Source organism: Parus major, chromosome 2 (assembly GCF_001522545.3).
Source record: "Parus major isolate Abel chromosome 2, Parus_major1.1, whole genome shotgun sequence".
Taxonomy (NCBI): Eukaryota; Metazoa; Chordata; class Aves; order Passeriformes; family Paridae; genus Parus; species Parus major.
The window spans coordinates 130,942,013-130,957,421 of NC_031769.1; the positions used below are offsets into that span (position 1 = coordinate 130,942,013).

Genomic DNA, 15,409 nt, shown 5'->3' on the forward strand with positions numbered 1-15,409 from the left:
CAGGGATTTCTCCCGATGCCCACAGGTGCTTTAAGCCCAGCGCCCGTCGGAACCATCTCCCCGTGGCCGGTGCTGGCTCTGTCCTTTCCAGTTGAGCTTGTTGTTGCATTTCTAGTGGGTCCTCCCTGCATCAGCCGGGATTTTTCGCCATTTTTCAGGCAGGTTCCCAGAATCATTAGGGTTAGAAGGGACCTCGAGATCATGTAGTCCAACCTCTCTGCCAAGGCAGGATCACCTGGAGCAGGTGACACAGGAACGTGTCCAGGTGCGTTTGGAATGTGTCCAGAGAGGGAGCGACATCCCCTGGCAGCCTGTTCAGTGCTCTGCCACTCTGCGTAAAGTAGCTCTACCTTACGTTGAGGTGGAACTTGTATTTAAGCTTATGGCCTTTACTTGTCGTCCTATCGCTGGGCACAAGCAAAAGGAGTCTGGCACCATCCTCTTAACACATTCCTTTAAGATATTTATATCGCTTCATGCGGTGCCTTTTCAGTCTTCTCTAGACTAACCACTACATTGGTGGTGTATCGGAATAAAAAGCTACCACGCGGTGAAGCTCCCGGTGCCGCCGGCCTTGCATGCCTTCCCTCTGGACAGAGTTTAACTGAACTGTTCCAAGAGATTACACCTTGCCAATGGAACTGTTTTTAACAAATTAACATCACAATATACCGAAGGTTGAGTCGCAAAGTCAGTTAAACAGCCATTTGTTTCTATAGAAACTAAACACCTTAGCAGGGATTGTACCAAGCTTTGATTGTGGTGATTTTTTTTTATTATTATTTTTATTTTTTTAACTGGAATTTGCTGCTTTTGCAGCCTGCTCTTGCTTGTTTTCAGGAAATCAGAAATTTGGAAAAGTGACTCAGAATTTTTTAGTATGTGAGGAATGATGGTAATCACATGATAGTGGTACCAAAAAATCTCTGGAACCTAGTTCAGTGAGTTAGAATTGACTTCTGAGTCTGTAGAATCATAAACCCTAAAAATCTATGTGTTCCCCCATTTTCAGACCTTAAGGAAGTTTGTAACTTCCCATCTTCCACTCCCCTTTCTTCCTAGGCTCTTTCTCCAGTACAGCTGAAGGAGCTTGTCCAAGAATCAGCTAATGCAGCTGCTTGCTGCCCAGAGATTTGGGGAGTTTGTGAAGGGTGTTTTTTTCCTAGCTATTGTTGACATGAGGAAATGTCAGAAGAAATATTGAATTGATGCATTCCAGATTTCTTATCCTCAAATGAAGTTTCCCCAAATGCTTTGTTCTCAAGTGGCAGTGATACTCAAATGCCTTCAAGACTGCAAACAGTAATATTGTTTATCCTGGGAGGAAAATACTAATAGGTTTCTGAAAATTTGCAAGGCAGGGAATAGGATTCATTCTGTTTGGTAATGAGAAGTGCAGTAGCTGTGCTTTTAAAAACTAGGAGGTCCATATTTACCTTCTCACTTTTTTTTTTTTCCCTCTTAGGACAGAGGAGTTATTAGAGTTTATTTATTATTTAATTCTGTGTTTGATTTTACCTAAGTTTGTTAATTTTCTTCTGCCTTTTTTTTTCCAACACCAGTCTTTATGCTTTCCCTGAAAGTACTTGTGGGGTTTATCACAGTGAGAGAGTCTTGTGAGCTGTGTTGATCTCAGTTATTTTATTTTATCAGAATCACTTGTGTGTTTTGATAACCACCTGAAAAACATTGCTTCTCAATTTGATTTTTTTTCCCAGACAAAAAAAAAAAGAGAATATTTCCCTTTGGCAATCACTCCTCTTTTCCATTGAACAGTAGGAAGATGGGTCATGTGAATTCCCGCAGAGCCCTTCTGAATGCTGTCAAGAACTTTTGGTAGGTTTTGGGAAGTTCCAGATATTTATGTTTGCTTTTCTGTTCAAGGTGGAGCTCTCCAAAGCATTTACATTTCCAAATGTTATGACTTGTTCATTGGAATTCTCCAAGAGGGTGGGTATAAGGAAGATATTTCCATTATACTCTTGCTTCCACCATTAACACACAGCCTTTAAAAGTGAATGAGTTATGGAAACCTGCTAGATACAGAAAAGGAGCTGGGAAAGCCCCAAGGGGGTGCACATCTGTTAGGCCTCAGCAGTCTTCTGCTGGCTATTTCCAAGCAATCCTTTTCTGTAGCTTTATTTACATTGTGTCTAAACTCCAGTTTTAGCCATTGCTCGTGGCTTTGCCAATGCAAACACTCGGCATGGGCAAAAATTTAAAAAAAAATTAAAATGGGTTCCACTGTAACTTGTATTCAGAGCCAGAACAAACTTGAGTAGTGCAAATGTCAGCTCTTGTTCACACGAAGAGTTTACACTGCTGTCTAAAATGGCAACTAAGCATAGGCAAGAGGACACAAAGTCTAGTGCTTAATTGACAGTGTTATTCTGACACCCCTTTGGAATATGGAGGAAGTTCCAGCTCAGGGATGTGAGGCTGCATCTTACTGGTTGACTTTTGCATTACCAGGAAATGGCAAGCACTGAATGCCTGCCATGGACACGTGTTCTTGGAAGAGAATTACGGGGTTGCAGCTTGATGGCCCTTTATCTGAATTTGACTTCAAATAGAACCACTTTCTGATTGCAGAACTTCCTTTTTAAGAATTTCAAAATAGAAGTTTTTTCCAGAGTTCTCTCGATTGCCCCAGTCTGTTGGATGGGAGCATCCAATACTGAAATGGTATTTAAAAATTCATATTTGCCAAGTCATGAAAAAACCCTTAAGAACCAAACCAGATTTGTGTTTTTTTTCTTTACAAACTATATCTTTAAGACAACATTGTATGTCTTGGCCTAAGAAGTTTGACTGCCCACATTGCACAGCTCCTTCTTGTAGATAGTGCTATTTTCAGGGCTACAGGTAAAGCAGCAGCTTCCTTATGAAGGTGCAGGTATAAATACACCAACATCCAACCAGCAGAACAAGTTTCTTGCTGGTATATTTTCTGTGCAAGAGTTTTGTCAACTTGGAAATACCATACAAAATAACTCCTGTGGGATCACTGCTGTCATGTCTGAAATTCAGTTTTGACAAGAGTCAGCATTTCCTTAAGTTTTCAGACTGGTACAAGCACATAGTTTGGCACAGATCTCTGGAGATCGTCTTATCGTACCTGCTCCACAAGCGTTCAGTTCCAGTGGGTCAGGAATTTTCACGTCAGAAAAAGCTTCTGAATAATATGCACTGGGATAGATTTATTCCCAACTGCTTGTTTCTCGTCAGCTGCAGGCCTGGTGGATTACACAGAAGTCTGTTAGTTCTGACAGGCGGGGACCTGCTAAAGATGGGAGGATTGGGGTAGGAGGACTGCAAGAGACTTTGTGCTGTAAACAGCAGGAACAGATGCCAACAGGTGTACCACAGGCAGTGCTGCCTGCAGCTGATGGGACATGCAGAAGTCAGGGAAGAGGCCCTCAGTAGAAGTAAAGGCTTCAGGCAGTGAAGGAGAGCTCCAGAATACACTTCCCAGGCTGTTAACTCCAGATGTCAACGGAGATGACACTGGGCTGGCACCATGAGATTGTATTTTGCTCTGGAAGAAATGAGGCCAGCATTCCTGGAAATGTCAGACAAGAATGCTGTGCAGAAAACTGCAGATTCTAGACTATTCCCAAAGCTTAAAAAGAAGTTCCTGTAATGTGCAGCAAAGTACATGGCAAGGTTTCCATCACCTTGTGTCGCAGACTGAAGCAAAGTAGCTTAGTAAAGTTCAGAGCACATGAAAACTCATTTTCCATGGGACTTACAGTCGTTTTTTCAATGTCTAATAGTGCACACACCATTTCTCTCTGCCCTGGGATTCTTCAGTGACTAAAAAAAAAGTTGAGCTTTGCTTTGATCTTTATCTTTCCCCTAGCTGCAATACTAGGTGGTTCTCCTGCTGTTTCTCCAATGCTTGGATCAATTAAGCTAGTAGAGACCTCTGAGACCAGAAATCTGTGCCAAAATTTGGCTGAGAATCAGATATTCAGAAGTGAATATGGTGAACTTTGACACACAGCCTGGACTGAAATACATCTGTTTAAAATCAGGCAATACTGGAGCTGCCTGATCTCCCTTCTCCTCCCTCGTCTGTGCACTCTGCATTTCCTCTCTTCAACTCTGCAGTGAAGGACTCCAGGGATAGAAATTAAGATTATGCAAGAAATTTAGCCTTCAAGAAAACTGGAGAGGAACTTTCTACAAAGGCACAGTAATAATGGCTTTACGCTAGAAGAGGGCAGATTTAGATGAGGGAGAAGGTAGAAATTATTCAGTGTGAAGGTGATGATGCACTGGAGCAGGCTGCCCAGAGAAACTGTGGATGCCTCATCCCTGGAAGTGTTCAAGGTCAGGTTGGATGGGGCTTTGAGCAACCCTGGTCTAGTGGAAGGTATCTCTGCCCACGACAGGGAATTTGTAACTAGGTGATCTTTAATGTCCCTTCCAAGCCACATAATTCAAGGAACCTATGATCTGTTGGTACTTTCTTTACTACACAGTATGGTTTGCTTTCTCTGTTTAGAGGTGTTGGCAGAACATGTCTGGAATCAAAATGAGGTCTCTGCTAAGTGTTCGGTGGAGCTTGTAGATCCACCAGTACCTGGTAGACTGAGATTTTGACACTCACTTCACATTGCTTCTCCCATGGTTGTAGCCCCTTACTTGCATCTTTCTCTTCCAGCTCTCACAGAGAGACTTCTGAACATCTGTTACATCTGACTGGGCATCTAGGACATCTCTTCTTGTCCAGGCCCCACCACAAAGTTTACATGATCACTTTTTTATGTGTAGACCTGACCTGTCCACTGACAAATGCAGCTGAGTGTGACAAGAGGAGCTCACCAGGCTTCCTGGGCACTGTGCAGGAGCTGAGGGAAGAGAGGCTGTGGGCAGCCCCTTGTGTGACTGTCCCTTTGAGGTGGCATGGGCAGAGCTGGCGTGCACAGTGCACATGGTGGGTGTATCTCTGAGACTTTGTGTCACTTGGGCAGGTGTTCCTGTTCAGGCAATGGTAAAACAGGGCTGTGTTCTTTTGTATCAGAGCAGCTTCCTTTAAGTTCCTGGTAAGGAAAGACAAAATTTATTTGAACTTTGTCAACTTTAAGATGGGCATACGTTCCTAGGGGGTTGTCTGGGTTCCCTATGGAATTGTCTTCTTCTCATCTGTCTGACAGGGAGTCCAGGGAGTCCAGGTGATTATTTAGGATGAGAAAAGGGTTCTTTATTTTCCTATTAATGTAATTTGATTGGGTTAGCTACTCCTGTCTTAATCATATTTACCTTCAAAAATGGCAGTTTTGAAAAAAAAAATAACCATTATAAAACATGTGGGTAAAATGTATTCACAGCAATAGTTCTGTGTGGCCTTGATTCATGTACTGCCTTCTGAAATTATTGCAGAATAAATTTGTTTCTGGCAGGGAAAGGAGTGGAGACCTTCCAGGTCAAAAGCAAGTGAATTATTCCACGGACTCCAGTGGGGCAAGGATTTACCTTTCAGCATATGTACTTTCAGCCTACATTTTAGCTGTCATTTCTCTGTGATTAAATAGCCATTTGTCATGGATGGCTATTTATAATATAGGAAGAAATAGTAGATAGTTATTGGATTTTAATTCCCCTTGAAAAAATATTTAAAAATATTAAAATATTAAAATTTAAACATTTCTAGAGAAGTTGTAGTACAAAGCAGTGGGTGCCAAGTCCGCAGCCATCTCCCTTTTGAGAGTGGTTTTGTTGGCCAGCTCTAGCTGTTCCTCATGGACTGAACATCCGCAGCTTTCCCAGAGATAACAAAGCACTTTGGGAGTGGAGTTTCCCATTTGGTTTTACCCCAAAGGAGTCCAGGTTGTGTACTCTCAGGCTGCTCCACAATGTCAAACAGAAGATGGTGAGAGGAAGATGAGTTTTGAGCCCAAATTGCTGATTTGAACAATAGCACAGGCACACAGAGAGAAAACTGATCTGCTTGTGAAATAGTTCCAAAGCAGCCTCCATTTACATCTGGCACTTTAAGCAAACCAGAGGCTGTGTCATTTGAGAAGTGGTTTATAAACAGTGGCTGTTCAGGAGAAATTTGGCATGTGCAAAATGAGTGTACACAGAGGCTAGAAATCCACCATCCCTTCTGAATATCTTTTCCATATTTCAGCAGTTGGAGGTTCCTGTCAGGAGGTACAGGCAAAGTGTCAAGCACAGCCCATTCCCTTTAAATGATGGGTTTTGCTTCCTGGGAAGATTGCACCTTCTGCTAAAAATCTCATGAGCTTTTTTTCCTCTTTGTTTTTCCCCTTTCAATCACTAAGGGCATTCACATAGAACAGGATAGTTGCTTTTTATTGTTCTTCTATGTCCCTATAGTGTGTTCCCTAGATGAGAACATAGTTGCAGTGGGTCTTGCAACGAGTCACAGAAGTGATTAAATGTCAAAAAAGTAGATGTTAAATTCATGTGAAGAGAGACAGCTCTAACATTTGAGAGTCCCACAAAATAGGATTTTTATGGTGATGGTGCTTCTATACTGAAAGGCAGGAAAAAAATCATAACAGAGACAGGGGTCAATAGGAGATGCAGCACACGAAGACTGTGCTGGGAACTGCTTTGGCAGTTAACATTTAGTTTCATTGAAAGTAATGGAGGAAAAAAAACATTAATAAATACTCTGGAAGGTTTTTCTTCCACTGCAGTTAAGAGGAAGGTGACACAGTTAACTGATGGCTGAACATTTTATTGTGAATAACAGCAATTGCAACACTGTTGCACATGCCTGCATATGTGTTGGTGAGCATATTTCTATAGACAGGCATGTAGTTGACATGAAACTGTAGGCAGATTTTCAGGTTCAGAATTACTTGCTACTAATGGAACATACAGGTAGTTTCACTTACCTTTTGCTCTGAACTGAGGCTTTAATTATTGGGGCTTAAATATTTAATACTGTGTATCTACTTTGTCCATTTTTTAACAAAGGTGTCAAGGAAAATGTTTAGATACTGGAAAGGAGAAGAAATATGGCCCTAAGTCATCTTTGAAACATTTTCATGAAAACTGTAATGCCACTAGAATCTGAAGGAGGGCAGTCAGTATGTTATCACTTGCAGGAAACTTCAAAGTTTGAAGCACAGGTTCTGAGCACTGGGCAAAAAAAAAAACTGAACTAAATAAGCCAGGTAGAAACTTGTTAGCATTTGGCAGATCTGTTCACTCATGATTACGTACTTATACTTGGCCTTTTTCCCCCTTACAGTTTGTACAACCTACCTAGACACAGCTAAATTTGCCTGAAGTTTTCCCTGTCACCATGCCTTCCAGCTGGCAGGGGAGCCCCTTGGCTGCTCCTCTGGGCAGAATGTCTGCTAAGCACACTGCTGGGACAGAGCTGGTGTCCATTGGGAAATGTCTTCTTCTGTCACCTAGCTTTTGGGATTACAGAGGCAAGAGCACAAATACATTGGTTTGGGATGTCCCATTTAGAAATGCTGTTAATTTTTAATGCACAAGTTACAGGCTTTTGCCTGAGGAAGGTAGAGAATCTTATAGTATGTAAGGCACTAGGGCAGGAGTTCAAATAGGCTTCAGTCATAATGGCAAGCAACTTATCCATTTGGCTTTCTATTTCCTGGGATTTATTCTGCTGTTCTGATAAGCTATGATTTAAAACACACTGAAGTGCCGCTGCAGGCTAATAGCCCCTTCTCCTACACTGAAACACATCACTGGGAGTAGAAGACACTGTGCTTTGTATCTGTCTCCCAGGGTGAGGGAGAGAATAGCTGAGAGGTATGGGGCTCTTCCTACAAAGACCACCTCACAGGCTGTCAGCTGAATTTGAAGTGGGAATCAGATCCAGAAGGCAAATACCTGAATTTAGGTGTCTAATCTCCCACACTAGGCAGTAGAGTCTTAGTTACGGCAGTCAATGGAGCTGGGAGTGTGATTCATCTGAGGAAATGTAGGTATCCATCCTCTGTTACGCTGAATCCCTCCTGGCAGTGGGAGGTGGGACACTGAGCTCATCGTGTGTCGACACCTCTTGAGTACACAGCTACAGCCTGGAAGCCCATCCCTGGTAAGGATGCGCTGGTGACGGATTCACTTGCTGCATTGTTTCTGCAGTTTAATGAAAGGGGCGGGCTGGACCCCCGGCAAAGGCTGGAGCTGCAGAGCCCTCTGGAGAGCTGGAGAGTCGGAGCGTGTGTAGGCAAGCTTCATCCCCTCTGTGAGGGGTGGGTGAGCACATTAGACCTTATTTAGGTAGTCAAAATGGCACTCAGGGCTGTGCAATACAGAAACAACATCTCTCTGTTCAATTATTTTTACAACCTCTGTTGTCAAGTTCAGACAAATAGACTTAACCAAGCCTTCTTACGATATGAAACATTAGTATACACCACTTACATCTGAACCTGTGTTTTAGATTTTATTTTCCAGACAAAAGAGTAATTTAAAATTATGCAAATGAGCTGCCAAAGCAAGGCATTATGCAGATTTGTGAGGCAGGCAGCAGAGTGTTAACCCTTGGTGCTGCAGCTTGCTGCGGAGGGAGTGCTGCTGCAGCAGCTGTGCGTGAATTCCTTCCAGCCCCTGTGCTCTTTAATTACAACGCTCCTGTGGCAGGGCCTGAGGTGTGAGGCTCACCCCCTGCACACCCCCATTGCCAAGTGGATTTAGGTGGATGAAGGAGCTGTGTTTGCTGCGTAGTTCATCTCACAGTCCTGCCCAGCACAAGCTGTACTCAAATCCAGCCTGGGCATCTCAGAACAGACAAGTGTTGTAACTGTCATCCATGGTTTCATACGGGTTGATTTCCAGAATATTTGAAGTGACTGCCATGGGAGAAATACTAAATTGCTTTTCAAATGTCAGCACTGCAGTAACACTTTGAAAACAATTGACACTGTCAGCTGTAAGTCCTCTAGCTTGCTGGCCTGGCTGGTATAGAAAGATGCACTAGCAGCCTTGGCTTTCTGTAGAGGAAAGTTATTAAAAGAACTCCATGTTGTGCTAAATTGTGGATTCAATAGCTCATTATCCCACCCAGCTAAAAAGGTGGTGGGAATAACTCTCAGTCAGGAACAGATGGGTTTTGATAGAAATCCAAGGTCTGATCTGCTCTGGAAGTTTGCCCTGATCTCTGCAACTGATGCCAACAGCTGACATAGCCACATTGGTGCAAGCACCAGTGCTGAGCAAGAAATCCAATGTTTTATAGCAGTAAAGTTCGGCAAATGGCAAGAGCAGGCAAATCCCCAGCATGCACAAGGATGTAAGTGCAACTGATCTCTAGTGGAGGTGCCTGATGACAGGTTAAAATAGTGGAAGCCAAGCCTGGGGAAAGAGGGAGAGAGTTCACATCGGGCGGTTTTGGAAGGCCTGAGTTTGTGGCTCAGTCATGCCCATGTGGGATGCCAAGCCCTGTGAATATTGGATTTGTTCAGCATCAGGCAGGGATGGATCCTGCTGAGGTCAGGAAGGGATCTGGCTGCAATATGGGGGGACTTGAATCCACATTTCCTTCTGCACTCCAGTTCATAGAATCATACAATAAAATCATACAATCATAGTTGTTCATGGCTCTCTATGAGAGAGCTCACAGAGCAGTGCAGGTTCCAAGGAAAATGCCAAGGATCTGTATTTCTGTAGTGAGTTACTTCAAGAATAAACAATGTCTCAGTGCTGCTCCAGGACACAGAGGTAATCTGGGTTTTTCTCTTGCATCCTCTTACACCCAAATCCTTTAAAGTTTTCTCCACTCACCAAATTGCTCCATCACTTTCTTTCTAGTTAAAGGTGTAATTTCAAGCTGCCTGTCAGCCAGTACACAATATTAAATAAATACTTCAATATGTTCAAACCTGGGTGGTATCAGTGAATTTACAGGCTTAAAACCTAGGACAATTTTTAAACCGGATACACATGCGTGCTCACAAAGGTTACCTCAGTTTAGCTACTTTGGTTTTGCTTGTTCTTAAGAGCATTTTTGGCTCAAAAATGTGATGTCTCTCACGTATTTGGAAAGAGTTGTCCAAAGCACATGATCAACATCTGTTGGTTTTGATATTCCAGAGAAGCTATGTAAGAGACTCAGAGATCAGAGAATACATTGCTGCTGTGTATATTTGTTTTTAAATTTAGATTTTCTATTTTGAATTTGGAGTTTTTCTATTGCTTAGCAATTTAAGCAATGGGCTGATGGTGTGATTAGTAAAAAAAAAGCATGAAACCCACTTTTATTGGTTCAGGTTTTGTTAGTTTTGGAGAAAAAGAATATAAGGATAAAAAGCTGAAAAGGATATCAATCAGACACTGCTGCTGTACTGCCAATGCCTGGCCAGCTTAAAGGAACTAAACTAGTTTAAATAGGCAGAAAGACTGTTTTATGATGGCAAACAACAAAATTGAGTACAAAGACCATGGAAGGAAGTTGCTAGGAAACCTCTACAGTGCTCTGGAAAAGTTTTGCAGCCCAGGCACCTATAAGAGAGTTGTCACCACCTGCCAACCTGGGCGTTTCCTAAAAACAGGGGTGTAAAATTGTAGTACACATTGATTTCTATAAATGCAGCACCAGGAAATGCTTTACAGCTCATTTTAAGTCAGTGCAGCTTCAGGGGACTGTAAGCTGTTCCCAGAGCCATCTCTGAGGACTCAACACTAAGGTCTTGTCCACAGTAATGCTGAAGCCCTGACTTCTGTGTCCAGGCAAGGTCTGCCCAGACTGCTCTCATCTTAATTAGGCTCTTTGCTAAGATCTTTGCTTCTGTGAGCTCTAACCTTGCCCATGCTGAGATTTCAATAAGGTAAACTATAATCTAGACTAGCCCTCTGCAGGCATGGCCCCAAAGTCTCGTCTCTTTTGCACTGACCTGCAGGGTGGCTTTGCCAGCAGAGATTTCCTGCAGGCATGCTGCCACCTCAGGTGGGTTCTCTGCATGGAGATGCTTAAGAAAGCTGAGGGGCATCAATCAAAAATGTTACATCTGCAGGTCTGCGGTGTCAGCATGCACATGTTAAAACCCAAAATTTTGTACCGAGTGTGATTATGATGATATCTTAATGATGGTATCTTAATCCTTGTAATATTTGACTTCTTTTGTATGGCTATTTCATATTTTAACCATTTAAGTCCATTTCTATGAGGAAACTGGTAGGTAAATGATTGAGGAATCAACAGGGACCATGTTTTTCTTTCATCATTAAGTCATGTGTCAGCTCAGTTCGTAACTGGGATTAAGACAGGCAATGTCTATCAGGGGTTGCTAAGGGTTGCTTGTCTACACACTTCCTTGTAGCATTTTGCAAAAATGGCCGATGTGAGGGACAGTGATGGAGGAATGGCTGCTGTGAGCATAATGAACAGAGCTGTGAAATTTCTAGTCTGTGAAATTCCCTTTGTGTGGGAACCCCCTGAAGGTGTGTCACCAGCAAACTCCTGCCTGCCACCACCCAGCCGTGTTATATTGTTCATTCTGCACTCCTCCCTGCTTACCTGGTGAAATGACCCATCATGCTACAAGACATTAGCACTCAAAAGGTGGACAAGGGGATTTCCTGCTCCTTCAAAGATAAGCAATAAATTAAGAGAAATAAAAAGTACATGTTAAACCTTAGGATGCTCCTTTAAAGAAAGTTTCCTTTTATAACAGGGTTCATTCCAAAAGAAAGTGCTCCAGAAAAGATGTGATGCTGATACATAATACTGATACATCAAGTATGGCTCTTATAGGATTTTCCATTCTGGTCTATCTAGTCTGTTGACACATAAAAAAGATCCAGATCTTCAGTTTAACTTTAAACAACCAAACCTCTTAGGAAATCTTTACACAGCATATAATTAATATATGGAATCAGCATTGGATATTCCTGACAGGTTTAGACTAGCTCTGTTCTTGATGGTCTAGCAGCCTTTTGAATGGTGTCCCTGTGAGATGCTGTGGGAGGGAGCACTCAAAACAGTGTGGAAAAGCAGAAACACAGCTGTTAAAGAAGAGCCTTTAGGTTCTGGAGCAAGAAAAGAAAAAACTATGTAAGATCATAGTTTTCAGATGGCAGGTCTCTACATCTGGAGCTTTCTTGGTTCAGAGAAGGTTTTCCTGCATTTCAGAAAGGATTGTGTGCATGCACAGAAAGCAATTCTTGTGGTGTTACTGGAGTAAGGTCACCTCCAAAGACTCTCAGTTCCACACTTGGTGACTCAGAAAGTAGCACCTACATCACATGCTCTTACAGCAGTGATGTCCACACCTGAGCGAGTTCCCTGCACCTTCTTATGGCAAGTGAGGAGAAATGAGGGCCCAACAGACTCAGCTGGGTAACTGCTGATAGGGATAGCCATGTCTAGCAGCACCTCTCTCCTTTGTCAGCTGCAGAAAAAAAATTAGAAGGGAGTGGATGTTCTTGCTGTAGGTTTGAAGAGTTTTGAAGAGGCTGAAGCCCAAGGTGCCTGCTGGCTGCAGCTGGGGAGCCATCCACTTTTCCTGCTCTGAAGGTAGAACCACTCCAGATGGGGTGCTGGGAGATGCAGGTTCCACTTGGTGCTGGATGACTGGAGCAGGCACCCCTTGCAACTGTCCATCCTGCTCCTTTGGTAGGCACAGTTGCCCTGAAGCAAAGATGTGCTCCTCCCATGAATCATCTCCAGCCGCACAAGTCAATGTGTCACTACATCTCTTGGTCTCTGTGCTCACTACAGCCATGGCCTAAGATTGGTACAGACCTGGGCAGGTCTTGCTCAGATGCAGGGCACCTGACTAGTGAGGAGAAACAGGAAGGGCAAGTCCAAAGGCAGGTGTGACACTAAGGAAAAAGGTGAGGTACTAACACCAAGCCAGTAGGCATTGCCCTGTGCAGTCTACTGGTGTCTACTGGACCCCTCCCATCAGGATATACTGTGGCAGTGCCATGTCTCCAGCCTGAAATGAGAGAGGGTCTTCCCCAAAGTATCCAGCACAGGCAGGACTGTTAGAGGCAGGATTCTGGAGCAAACCTAAGCCTTGCCCATCACTACAACATCCTTGTGCACAGGTAATTGCCTCTTCCAAAGTAGCAGCCCTCACAGACCTGAGCCTGGGAGGTGCAAAGCATCTGGGCCATCTCAGAGATCAGTGCTGCTGAAATACGGTATGATTGTTATGGTTCATCAAAGTACAGGCTTAACTTTAAACTCCTCAGTCATACAAGTAGTTACTGTCTGACCCTGTCTCACACTCTAACAGTGTTGCCAAAGGAGGAGGGAAAGAATTGAAATTTTACACCGTGGCATATGGAGTGATTCAGAATTCTTCTAAAATGGAGATGGTGAGAATGTTTTTGTCAGATCTTTGATCCCTTTCAAAAATAGAACCCCCTGGATGTGGTTAGAGAGGGCTCATGCTGTGAACTGGAGGTTTTGTAACCACTGCTGACTGGAACTGCCTGTCAGTCTGATTTGTGCATTTTTCCAGTCTGTTTTATAATACAATCAAATTGCTGTTCCCACATTGTAAGAGACACTTCACAAGTTGCTTGGGAGAGAACACCAAGCTCCAAGGCTAATTCATTTTTCCTCTCAAAAAAGGATTTTTCCATTTTTTCTTCTTAAACTATTCAATTTTATAATTACTCACGGAGGTTGAAAATTGATTTAGCAAATCTTGGGTAATCTCCAGGTGTTCCCCAGATTGAAAACCAACAATTGAAAAGAGATAAAATATAGACTAAAATAAAAATTAATAAATTGAGGAACTTCTTATTTCATGATACTTAAGTGGTTTAGCATCTCTTGTAGAGTGGAACGTCAGTATGTACTTCCAGGTAGATGTTCACATCCCTGTGAGCAGCCCTAAACCACTGCATAAACAAGATAAGAGAAGCCCTTCAATTTTAGCCACCAGCCTTATTTACCTCCTGCTCTGAGGATACTGTAGATAAAACCTCTGAGACCCTAGGATAGACTTTGTGAAGAAAGTAAGGCTGGCACACCTCCTGTTTCACCATGCTTACAGGCATTAGGTAGGAGGACCTGTAAGCTCACAGCTCATTCTTCTGTGCCACTGCTGTTGCTGCACCTTGCCAAGGAGATCCTCAGTGCAAACAAGAACTCCCCATCCTCCTTTAAACAGGGAAGAATGAAAAGGAAGGCAAAATTAACACTGGAGTTTTCTTGTCTCCGCAAGAGCCCATGCCTTGTTCCATCTGTGTGGAGAAAAACTGTTGCAGAAATGATAGGAGGCTGGTGGTGGTACCTGGCTGCCAAAAGAAGACACTGCTAGTAGCCTGGAGTGTACAGCTGATGTTGATGGTAGCTCATTTCTTCTTAAAACTGACAATTTTTTTTATCTTCCTAGCAGAACAGACAAGAGTGGAAATGTTTCACATAATCACTGGTTTCACTGAAACTTTGACAGCACTATCAAGCACTTTTGATCCTTTTTGATTTTATATGAATCCCATAAAACATCCAAACACCAGGATGTAAACAGAGGACTTCAATAAGCTTAGTTTTGATATTTCTATTATTTTCCAAATTTGGAATGAAAGGAGGTGTGAAATAACCAGCTCTTCCAAAAAAATGTGACGTCTCACAGAGCACTAACCATTCTTGCATAAATCTCAAGAAGCCCAGTGATCTCTGCTGATCTTTTCTCCTGCACTCAGTGATGCTGCAAAATGTCCAGCACACCTGCCACAAAAGGAATTCTCATTCACATCCCACTGGATGCTCAGGGTCACCTTCCAGGGCAGCAGCACCAATTGTCCCATACCATCTTTTCTGGGAGAGTGATGCACACTGATGGAAAATTAGAGGTCTTCTCTTACTGTTCAAGTAACCTAGACACTTCTCTGACAAGTGGGTAGGCCTTACTTTTATCCTTTAGAAGAGAGCAAAAGGCACATGCAAATTGTTTTCTGTTGAAGAGAACATGGATGTTGAAGAAAGGAGAGAGATCTTGTTAAAAGAGAGCTCTCATATTGCACTAGCACATTGATTTCTACTCCTGCAGCAAAACTGGGTTTCATTTGTAGATGACTCTCCTGGACAGAAGCAGATACCAGACTATTGACTAACAACATAGAATACACTTTTTTTTTAGCAAATACTATTTTATTTGCACTTGGGTGGACTAGATACCTATAAAGGAAGAACAAGATCCAGTAGATACATTACACACTGAACTACACAGGCACCAGTGGCTCTTGGCACTTGTTCTCAGGTGTTGTCTGGGGTGTTGTCCACAGCTGGCTAATACAACCTGTCTTGTTCATCCACCTGAGAACTGGAAAGCACAAGTAATGACCATTTTCAGCTACTCCACAATTTACATCTCTTCTGGAAGCTCAGTTAGCTGAGCTATTTGTACTAAATGGGAACCGTAGGAATACATTGTTGTTGGCTGAAAACAAAAGCTGAAGCAAGAGGATTTTCAGAGCAGCTCTAGGACCT

At 42.8% G+C, this 15,409-nt stretch overlaps 1 protein-coding gene and 1 long non-coding RNA gene across 2 annotated transcripts in view; one reads left to right on the plus strand and one right to left on the minus strand.

Annotated features, from left to right (window-relative positions):
* Positions 1–15,409, plus strand: part of ODF1 (outer dense fiber of sperm tails 1) — a 22,037-nt gene continuing 6,628 nt past the window's right edge. Inside the window, exon 1 of the mRNA XM_015620242.3 lies at positions 1–1,836. The gene's annotated coding sequence lies outside the window, so the exon portion shown is untranslated. The remainder of the gene's footprint in view (positions 1,837–15,409) is intronic.
* LOC107201057 overlaps positions 13,368–15,409 on the minus strand; it is a 15,816-nt gene continuing 13,774 nt past the window's right edge. The window contains exon 3 of the long non-coding RNA XR_001519980.2: positions 13,368–15,242. This is a non-coding gene — a long non-coding RNA (uncharacterized LOC107201057). The remainder of the gene's footprint in view (positions 15,243–15,409) is intronic.